We start from the raw sequence: 8,743 nt of genomic DNA, 5'->3' as shown, positions 1-8,743 counted from the left end.
ATACTTGCTTGATTGCATCCTTTGAGACTTCTTATTTATTGATCCTCCCTTCTTTTCCAGGGTTTATTGCATTCTTTTTAGGCTAAGTGCTTTGTGAGAGGGCGACTCTTTAAGATAAGCTTTCAGCCAACACTCCCGAACTAGTTGGTTCAAGGTGCTAGGTGTTGAGACACACCTAAGGACTTACTCCCTCAAGTCTCTTTCCCTCATACATGCACACCACAGGCACATGGTTTGTTATTTTTTTCTTTTTTGAGACCTTGGTGTCCAGCACCTCTTTGGGTTACTAAGTGCTCTGTAGCAAATGTTGCTCTTGATAGTGGGCTTTCAACTGATAATCCCGGGTTAGTTAACCCAAGTTACCAAGTGATAAGGCACCCTTGAGAGCTTATTCATCCAAGCATATCCCTTGCACAGGAACACCACAGACATATGCCTCAATATTCAAACCCTTGGTGCCTAGCCTTATTTCTTATTTTTTTCCTTTCCTTTTCAAAATCTTGTTGTTCTTTCTCTTTTCTTATTAGAATCATGTTATTTGGTTAGTCTCAATAGGATGTGTTCCAAGCATGTGATTTAGAGCATGTTCATACCCTGGGTCGAGCTGTCCGACCCGGGATGTTCTATAGACAAAGCGACCGACCTCTTCAGGTCAGGACAACCCGACCTCTTCTCAAAGAGCTCGGCCAAGTCACAGGAAAACCCAAACAAAGGGCCCAAATAGAGGAACACGTCCCAAATCGAAGGGCAGCCCAAGCCCATAGAGATAAAGGCGGTTCCCTTAAAGATGACCTCACTTAAAGATAAGATAAAGATAAGATAAGATAACTAACTTATCTTATCCACAGGAGGCCACATCTCACCATTATAAATACACTGGAGCATCCAGGTATAACTCATACTATGATTCTACTCAATACCTGCTTAATACCCTTGCTAACTTAAGCATCGGAGTCCTTTGCAGGTACCCCCCATCCTCCGGGGACAAAGGATCAGCACCATCACCAAGTTCAACAAGTCAGACACACCACCATCGGCCGCTATACACCTGCCGGACACATCAGCTCCAACCCACGTAGGAGATCTCAACAGAGATCGACCTCTAGTTTCTGGTAACCCACGGAACATTGGCGCCGTTGCCGGGGAACCTGGAAGTCATCCCGTCAACATGGCAGACGACCATGACAACGACCACGACTCAGGATTGGAAGATAGAACGCCGCATAAAAATGCGGATATTATACTCAAAGATACGCCGGAACCCAACGGAGACAAAAATTCATCAAATCCAGGAGCAATAGAAGTGCTTCAAAATCGATTGGAGCAACTTGAGAAAGAAGCCCAACATCAACGTGAAAAAGAAGAAGATCTACGTCGGGAGATAAGGCGGCACCGAGAATTAGAAGATAAGCTTATAAAACTCGAAGCTGATCTCAAAACTAAAGCTACTCGACCATCCACAGAGGATAGCTCTCAGAAAGATCAAGATCCATTTGCCAGAGAAATTATGAAGACCAAAATCCCAAAAGATTTCAAACTTCCAGATATGACTCTATATGACGGCACCTCAGACCCCAACCATCATCTCAGCAACTTCAGAAGCAGAATGTACCTCACTGATGCCTCAGATGCAGTTCGCTGCAAAGCCTTTCCAACAACTCTCACCAAGACAGCCATTAAATGGTTTGACAACCTACCTCCAAAATCCATCTCGAGTTTCGACGACCTGGCCAAAAAGTTCCTGGCCCGATTCTCCATACAAAAGGACAAAGCCAAACATGCACCTAGCCTACTAGGGATCAAGCAAGGAGATCGGGAGAGTCTTTGTAACTACATGGAAAGATTCAACAAAACATGCATGGACATACAAAGTCTACCAACAGAAGCTGCCATTATGGGCCTCATAAATGGCCTGCGAGAAGGACCATTTAGCCAATCTATATCAAAGAGATACCCGACATCCCTAGACGAAGTACAAGAATGGGCGCAGAAGTACATCAACATGGAGGAAAATTCTCGACTTGGCGAAGCCTCAAGGTTCGGTTCTGCCTACCGAGATAAAGAGTCCAAGAAAAAGGAATATCGCTCCGGAGAGAAAATCAAAAAATATCATAACTACACTCCTCTTAGGGTATCCTTGGTAGATGTTTACAAAGAAGTCTGCCATACGGAGAAAATCCCTCCAGCTCGGCCACTTAAAGGCAAAAGAGGAGGAGGAAATCGGAATGAATACTGTGAATATCACCGACTTCGAGGGCATTCCACCAACGAATGCTTCGACTTGAAAAATGTCATAGAAAAATTAGTAAAAGAAGGAAAGCTAGATCGGTTTTTGGCCAATCGGGACGACGAACCAAGAAAAAGAAGAAGGGATGAGGATGTCGGACGATCTGAACGGTCACCTCGCATACCAGAAAGACACGTTCATGTAATACACGGCGAATTTGCTGGGGGAGGAACCTCCAAATCATCCCGCAAGTGACACCTCAAAGAGGTGTACCATGTTGAAGGAAAGAAGGAAGCGTCGGACATCCCAGCAATCACGTTTACCAAGGAAGATGCATCCGGAGTCATCTCGGGACACGACGACCCCATGGTCATTACGATCATGCTAGCAAACGCCAACCTCCACCGTACACTAATTGACCAGGGAAGCTCTGCCGACATCTTATTCAAAACTGCCTTCAACAAGCTCGGCCTAGAAGAAAAAGAGCTAAGAGCATACACAAACAGCCTGTTCGGACTTGGAGATACCCCAGTTCAACCGCTAGGATACGTATCGCTGCATACAACCTTCGGGAAGGGGAACCAATCCAGAACACTCAAGATAGACTACATCGTGGTCGACGTAAGCTCAGCCTACAATGCCCTGATAGGTCGGACAACGTTAAATCAACTCGGCGCAATAGTTTCAACTCCGCATCTATGTATGAAATTCCCAACTACAGAAGGGATAGCTACAATAAAAGCAGATCAAAAGATGGCGCGTCGCTGTTACAACGAAAGTCTAAACCTCCGAGGTGAAGGAAGAGAGTTCCACACAATCGAACTCGGTGGAGTTCAGAGACGAGAAGAACTCCGACCACGACCCGAAGGAGAAGTAGAAAGAGTCCAGATTAGAGACACCTCAGATAAAACGACTAATATTGGCACGATCCTGAAAGGAGACGCAAAAGAATCGCTGATACAGTTTCTGCGAGATAATGTTGATCTCTTCGCATGGAAAGCTGCCGACATGCCGGGCATAGATCTCGAACTAATGAGCCACAAGTTGGCAGTCTACCCGGGATCCCGACCGATACAACAAAGACGAAGAAAACTCGGACCAGGACGATCTCAGGCTGTGGAAGAACAAGTATAAGCACTACTAGAGGCAGGGTTCATAAGGGAAGTCAAATACCCACTATGGCTAGCAAACGTCGTCTTGGTGAAAAGTCAAATGGGAAGTGGCAAATGTGCACGGACTACACCGACCTCAGCAAAGCCTGTCCAAAAGACCCTTACCCACTCCCAAGCATCGACGCTCTAGTAGATACTTCATCAGGATACAAGTATCTCTCATTCATGGACGCATACTCGGGGTACAACCAGATCCCAATGTATCTGCCAGACCAAGAAAAAACCTCGTTTCTCACACCTAAGGCAAATTATTGCTACATCGTGATGCCTTTCGGCCTTAAAAACGCAGGAGCCACTTATCAAAGGCTAATGAATAAAGTCTTCTCAGACCACATCGGAAAAATCATGGAGGTCTACGTGGATGACATGTTGATAAAGACACAAAACGAAGAGACATTACTAACCGACTTGATTTAAGTATTCGACACCATAAGGAAGCACGGCATGCGGCTCAACCCGGCTAAATGCACCTTCGCAGTGGAAGCAGGTAAATTCTTGGGCTTTATGCTCACACAAAGAGGAATCGAGGCAAATCCAGATAAATGCCAGGCCATACTCAACATGAAGAGCCCAACCTGCGTCAAAGAGGTACAACAACTCAATGGGAGATTGGCCGCCTTGTCCAGATTCCTAGCAGGGTAAGCAATACGATCCCTCCATTTCTACGCTACCTTAAAGAAGGGAAAGAACTTCAAATGGACAACGGAGTGTGAACAAGCCTTCCGAGACTTCAAAGAGTTCTTGGGGCGACCACCTATCCTATCTCGACCACAAAAGGGAGAAACACTCATACTATACCTCACAGTAGGAAGTCGGGCGATAGCTTCAGCACTAATTGGAGAGGACGAAGAAGGACAACAACCCGTCTACTTCATCAATAAAGCATTACAGGGGTCAGAGCTAAACTACCAGAAATTTGAAAAGTTTGCCCACGCTCTGATACTCACATCCCGACGACTCTGCCCATACTTCCAAGCACATACCATTAAAGTTCGGACCAACCAACCCATAAAAGGGATATTGTAGAAAACAGACCTAGCAGGAAGAATCCTACAATGGGCAATCGAGTTGTCCGAGTTCGACCTTGATGAGCGGATAATTTATACGCTTTTTGGTATTGTTTTTAGTATGTTTTTAGTTTCTTTTAGTTAGTTTTTATTATATTTTTATTAGTTTTTAGTTAAAATTCACTTTTCTGGATTTTACTATGAGTTTGTGTGTTTTTCTATGATTTCAGATATTTTCTGGCTGAAATTGAGGGACCTGAGCAGAAATCTGATTCAGAGGCTGAAAAGGACTGCAGATGCTGTTGGATTCTGACCTCCCTGAACTCGAAGTGGATTTTCTGGAGCTACAGAAGCATAATTGGCGCGCTCTTAATTGCGTTGGAAAGTAGACATCCTGGGCTTTCCAGCAATGTATAATAGTCCATACTTTGCCCGAGATTTGATGGCCCAAACAGGCGTTCCAAGTCAGCTCAAGAATTCTAGCGTTTACGCCGGAACTGGCACAAGAATGGGAGTTAAACGCCCAAACTGGCACAAAAGCTGGTGTTTAACTCCAAGAAAAGTCTCTACACATGAAAGCTTCAATGCTCAGCTCAAGCACACATCAAGTGGGCCCGGAAGTGGATTTTTATTACATTTACTCATTTTTGTAAATCCTAGGCTACTAGTTCTCTACAAATAGGACCTTTTGCTATTGTATTTTCATCTTTGGACATCTAGTTCTTAGATCAGATCTTGGTAGCTATCTTTGAGTAGTCTTATGCTATCTTAGATCATGGGGCTGGCCTCACGGCCATGCCTAGACCTTGTTCTTATGTAGTTTCAACGGTGGAGTTTCTACACACCATAGATTAAGGTGTGGAGCTCTGCTGTACCTCGAGTATTAATGCAATTACTATTGTTCTTCTATTCAATTCAGCTTGTTCTTCTTCTAAGATATCACTTGTTCCTCAACTTGATGAATGTGATGATCTGTGACACTCATCATCATTCTCACCTATGAACGTGTGCCTGACAACCACCTCCGTTCTACCTTAGATTGAGTGGATATCTCTTGGATTCCTTAATCAGAATCTTCGTGGTATAAGCTAGAATTGATGGCGGCATTCAAGAGAATCCGGAAGGTCTAAACCTTGTCTGTGGTATTCTGAGTAGGATTCAAGGATTGAATGACTGTGACGAGCTTCAAACTCCTGAAGGCTGGGCGTTAGTGACAGACGCAAAAGAATCACTGGATTCTATTCCAACCTGATTGAGAACCGACAGATGATTAACCGTGCTGTGACAGAGCACGTTGAACATTTTCACTGAGAGGACGGGACTGTAGTCACTGACAACGGTGATGCCCAACATACAGCTTGCCATGGAAAGGAGTAAGAAGGATTGGATGAAGACAGTAGGAAAGCAGAGAGACGGTAGGGACAAAGCATCTCCATACGCTTATTTGAAATTCTCACCAATGAATTACATAAGTATCTCTATCTTTATTTTATGTTTTATTTATCTTTAATCCTCCATAACCATTTGAATCCGCCTGACTGAGATTTACAAGATGACCATAGCTTGCTTCATACCAACAATCTCCGTGGGATCGACCCTTACTCGCGTAAGGTTTATTACTTGGACGACCCAGTGCACTTGCTGGTTAGTTGTGCGAAGTTGTGATAAAGAGTTGAGATTGCAATTGAGCGTACCATGTTGATGGCGCCATTGATGATCACAATTTCGTGCACCAAGTTTTTGGCGCCGTTGCCGGGGATTGTTTGAGTTTGGACAACTGATGGTTCATCTTGTTGCTTAGATTAGGTATTTTTCTTCAGAGTTCTTAAGAATGAATTCTAGTGTTTCAAGGTGATGTTCTTATCATCACCAAAGCTGATTGATTCTCATCAATTTAGCTCTTGAATGTAATGTCCTGCTGAAGCTTGGCTAGCCATGTCTAATTCCTTTAGACTAAAGCTTTAGACTAACATTGCATGATTCCTGGAATTCTCATTAAGAATTTTGATACCCTTATTTTCTTTCAATTTTTGAAAAAAAAACAAAAAAAAATTACAAAATCATAAAAACCAAAAATATTTTATGTTTCTTGTTGAGTCTAGTGTCTCATTTTAAGTTTGGTGTCAATTGCATGTTTCTTTTCTTCTTGCATTTTTCGAATTCATTCATGTGTCTTAATTAATTTTCAAGTTGTTCTTGATGATTTCCTTGCTCTGATCTTTAAATTCTCTTGTCTTGAGTGTTTTGTTGTTTCTCATATGCATTCTCAATTTGTTAGTGTCAGTAGTATACAAACTTCTAAGTTTGGTGTCTTGCATGCATTATTTATTTGATCTTAGTTTCATTTTGATTATTCCTCATTATTAAAAATCCAGAAAAATTTTTAATTTGTGTCTTTTCAAGTCAATAATACAGAGAATTGAAGATTCAGAACATACAGCAGAGGAATTACACAGAAAAAGCGGGGCGTTCAAAATGCCCAGTGAAGAAGGAAAACTGGCGTTTAAACGCCAGCCAGGGTACCTGGCTGGGCGTGTAACGCCCAAAAGGGTAGCATTTTGGGCGTTAAACGCCAGAATGGATACCATTCTGGGCGTTTAACGCCAGGATGGCACAAGAGGGAAGATTTTGTTTTTAATTCAAATTTTTTCAAGTTTTCATAATTTTTCAAAATCAAATCTTTTTCAAACCATATCTTTTCAATCATATATTTTCAAAATCAATTTCTTTCTTTTTCAAAGATACTTGCTAATAATTAATGATTTGATTCAATATTTCAAGTATGTTGCCTTTTCTGTTGAGAAAGGTTTAATGTCTGAATCATATCTTTCTTGTTAGGCAGGTCATTAATTTTCAAAATCAAATCTTTTTAAATTGTTTTTCAAATCATATCTTCTCAATCACATCTTTTTAAAACCATAACTTTTCAATCATATCTTTTTAATCACATCTTTTTCAAAATAGTTTTCAATCATATCTTTTTTATTTCTAATTTCAAAATCTTTTTCAAAAATCACTTGATTTCTTTTCCACTCTTAGTTTTCGAAAATCAATTAGTATTTTTCAAAATGTTTTTAAAATCTTTTTAATTTATTTTCAAAAATTTCTTTCCCTCTTCTCACATCCTTCTATTTATGGACTAACACTCCTCCTCAATGCACAATTCGAACCCTATCTTTGTTGATAAGTTCGAACTATTCTACCCATTCCTTCTATTTTTCTTTTCCTCTGACACCTCAAGGAATCTCTATACTGTGACATAGAGGATTCCATATTTTCTTGTTCTATTCTCTTTCATATGAGCAGGAGCAAAGACAAAAGCATTCTTGTTGAGGCTGATCCTGAACCTGAAAGGACCTTGAAGCGAAAGCTAAGAGAAGCTAAGGCACAACTCTCTGTAGAGGACCTAACAGAAATCTTCAAAGAAGAAGAACCAATGGCAGCCGAAAATAACAACAATGCCAACAATGCAAGGAAGGTGCTGGGTGACTTTACTGCACCTACTCCCGACTTCTATGGGAGAAGCATCTCTATCCCTGCCATTGGAGCAAACAACTTTGAGGTTAAGCCTCAATTAGTTTCTCTAATACAACAGAATTGCAAGTTCCATGGACTTCCATTGGAAGATCCTCATCAGTTTTTGGCTGAATTCTTGCAAATCTGTGACACTGTCAAGACCAATGGGGTTGACCCTGAGGTCTACAGACTTATGCTATTCCCTTTTGCTGTAAGAGACAGAGCTAGGATATGGTTGGACTCACAACCTAAAGAAAGCCTGAACTCTTGGGAAAAGCTAGTCAATGCCTTCTTGGCAAAGTTTTTTCCACCTCAAAAATTGAGTAAGCTTAGAGTGAAAGTCCAAACATTCAGACAGAAGGAAGGTGAATCCCTCTATGAAGCTTGGGAAAGATACAAACAATTGATCAGAAAGTGTCCTTCTGATATGCTTTCTGAATGGAGCATCATAGGTATCTTCTATGATGGTCTGTCTGAACTGTCCAAGATGTCATTGGACAGCTCTGCTGGAGGATCTCTTCATCTGAAGAAGACGCCTGCAGAAGCTCAAGAACTCATTGAAATGGTTACAAATAACCAATTCATGTACACTTCTGAAAGGAATCCTGTGAACGATGGGACGAATCAGAAGAAAGGAGTTCTTGATATTGATACTCTGAATGCCATATTGGCTCAGAACAAAATATTGACTCAGCAAGTCAATATGATTTCTCAAAGTCTGTCTGGAATGCAAGCTGCACCAGGCAGTACTAAGGACGCTTCATCTGAAGAAGAAGCTTATGATCCTGAGAACCCTTCAATGGAAGAGGTGAATTACATAG

General features: G+C 41.7%; 1 non-coding gene across 1 annotated transcript; it reads right to left on the bottom strand.

Annotated features, from left to right (window-relative positions):
- Positions 1-8,247: 8,247 nt before the first annotated feature.
- LOC130983327 (small nucleolar RNA R71) lies at positions 8,248-8,355 on the bottom strand. Its single transcript, XR_009087323.1, has one exon. It is a non-coding gene; the product is annotated as a small nucleolar RNA R71 (small nucleolar RNA).
- Between the last annotated feature and the right edge of the window lie 388 nt (positions 8,356-8,743).

Source organism: Arachis stenosperma, chromosome 5 (assembly GCF_014773155.1).
Source record: "Arachis stenosperma cultivar V10309 chromosome 5, arast.V10309.gnm1.PFL2, whole genome shotgun sequence".
In the NCBI taxonomy this organism is placed as follows: domain Eukaryota; kingdom Viridiplantae; phylum Streptophyta; class Magnoliopsida; order Fabales; family Fabaceae; genus Arachis; species Arachis stenosperma.
Note: the sequence above shows the minus strand (reverse complement) of the source record. Positions and strands in the feature narration are given on the sequence as shown.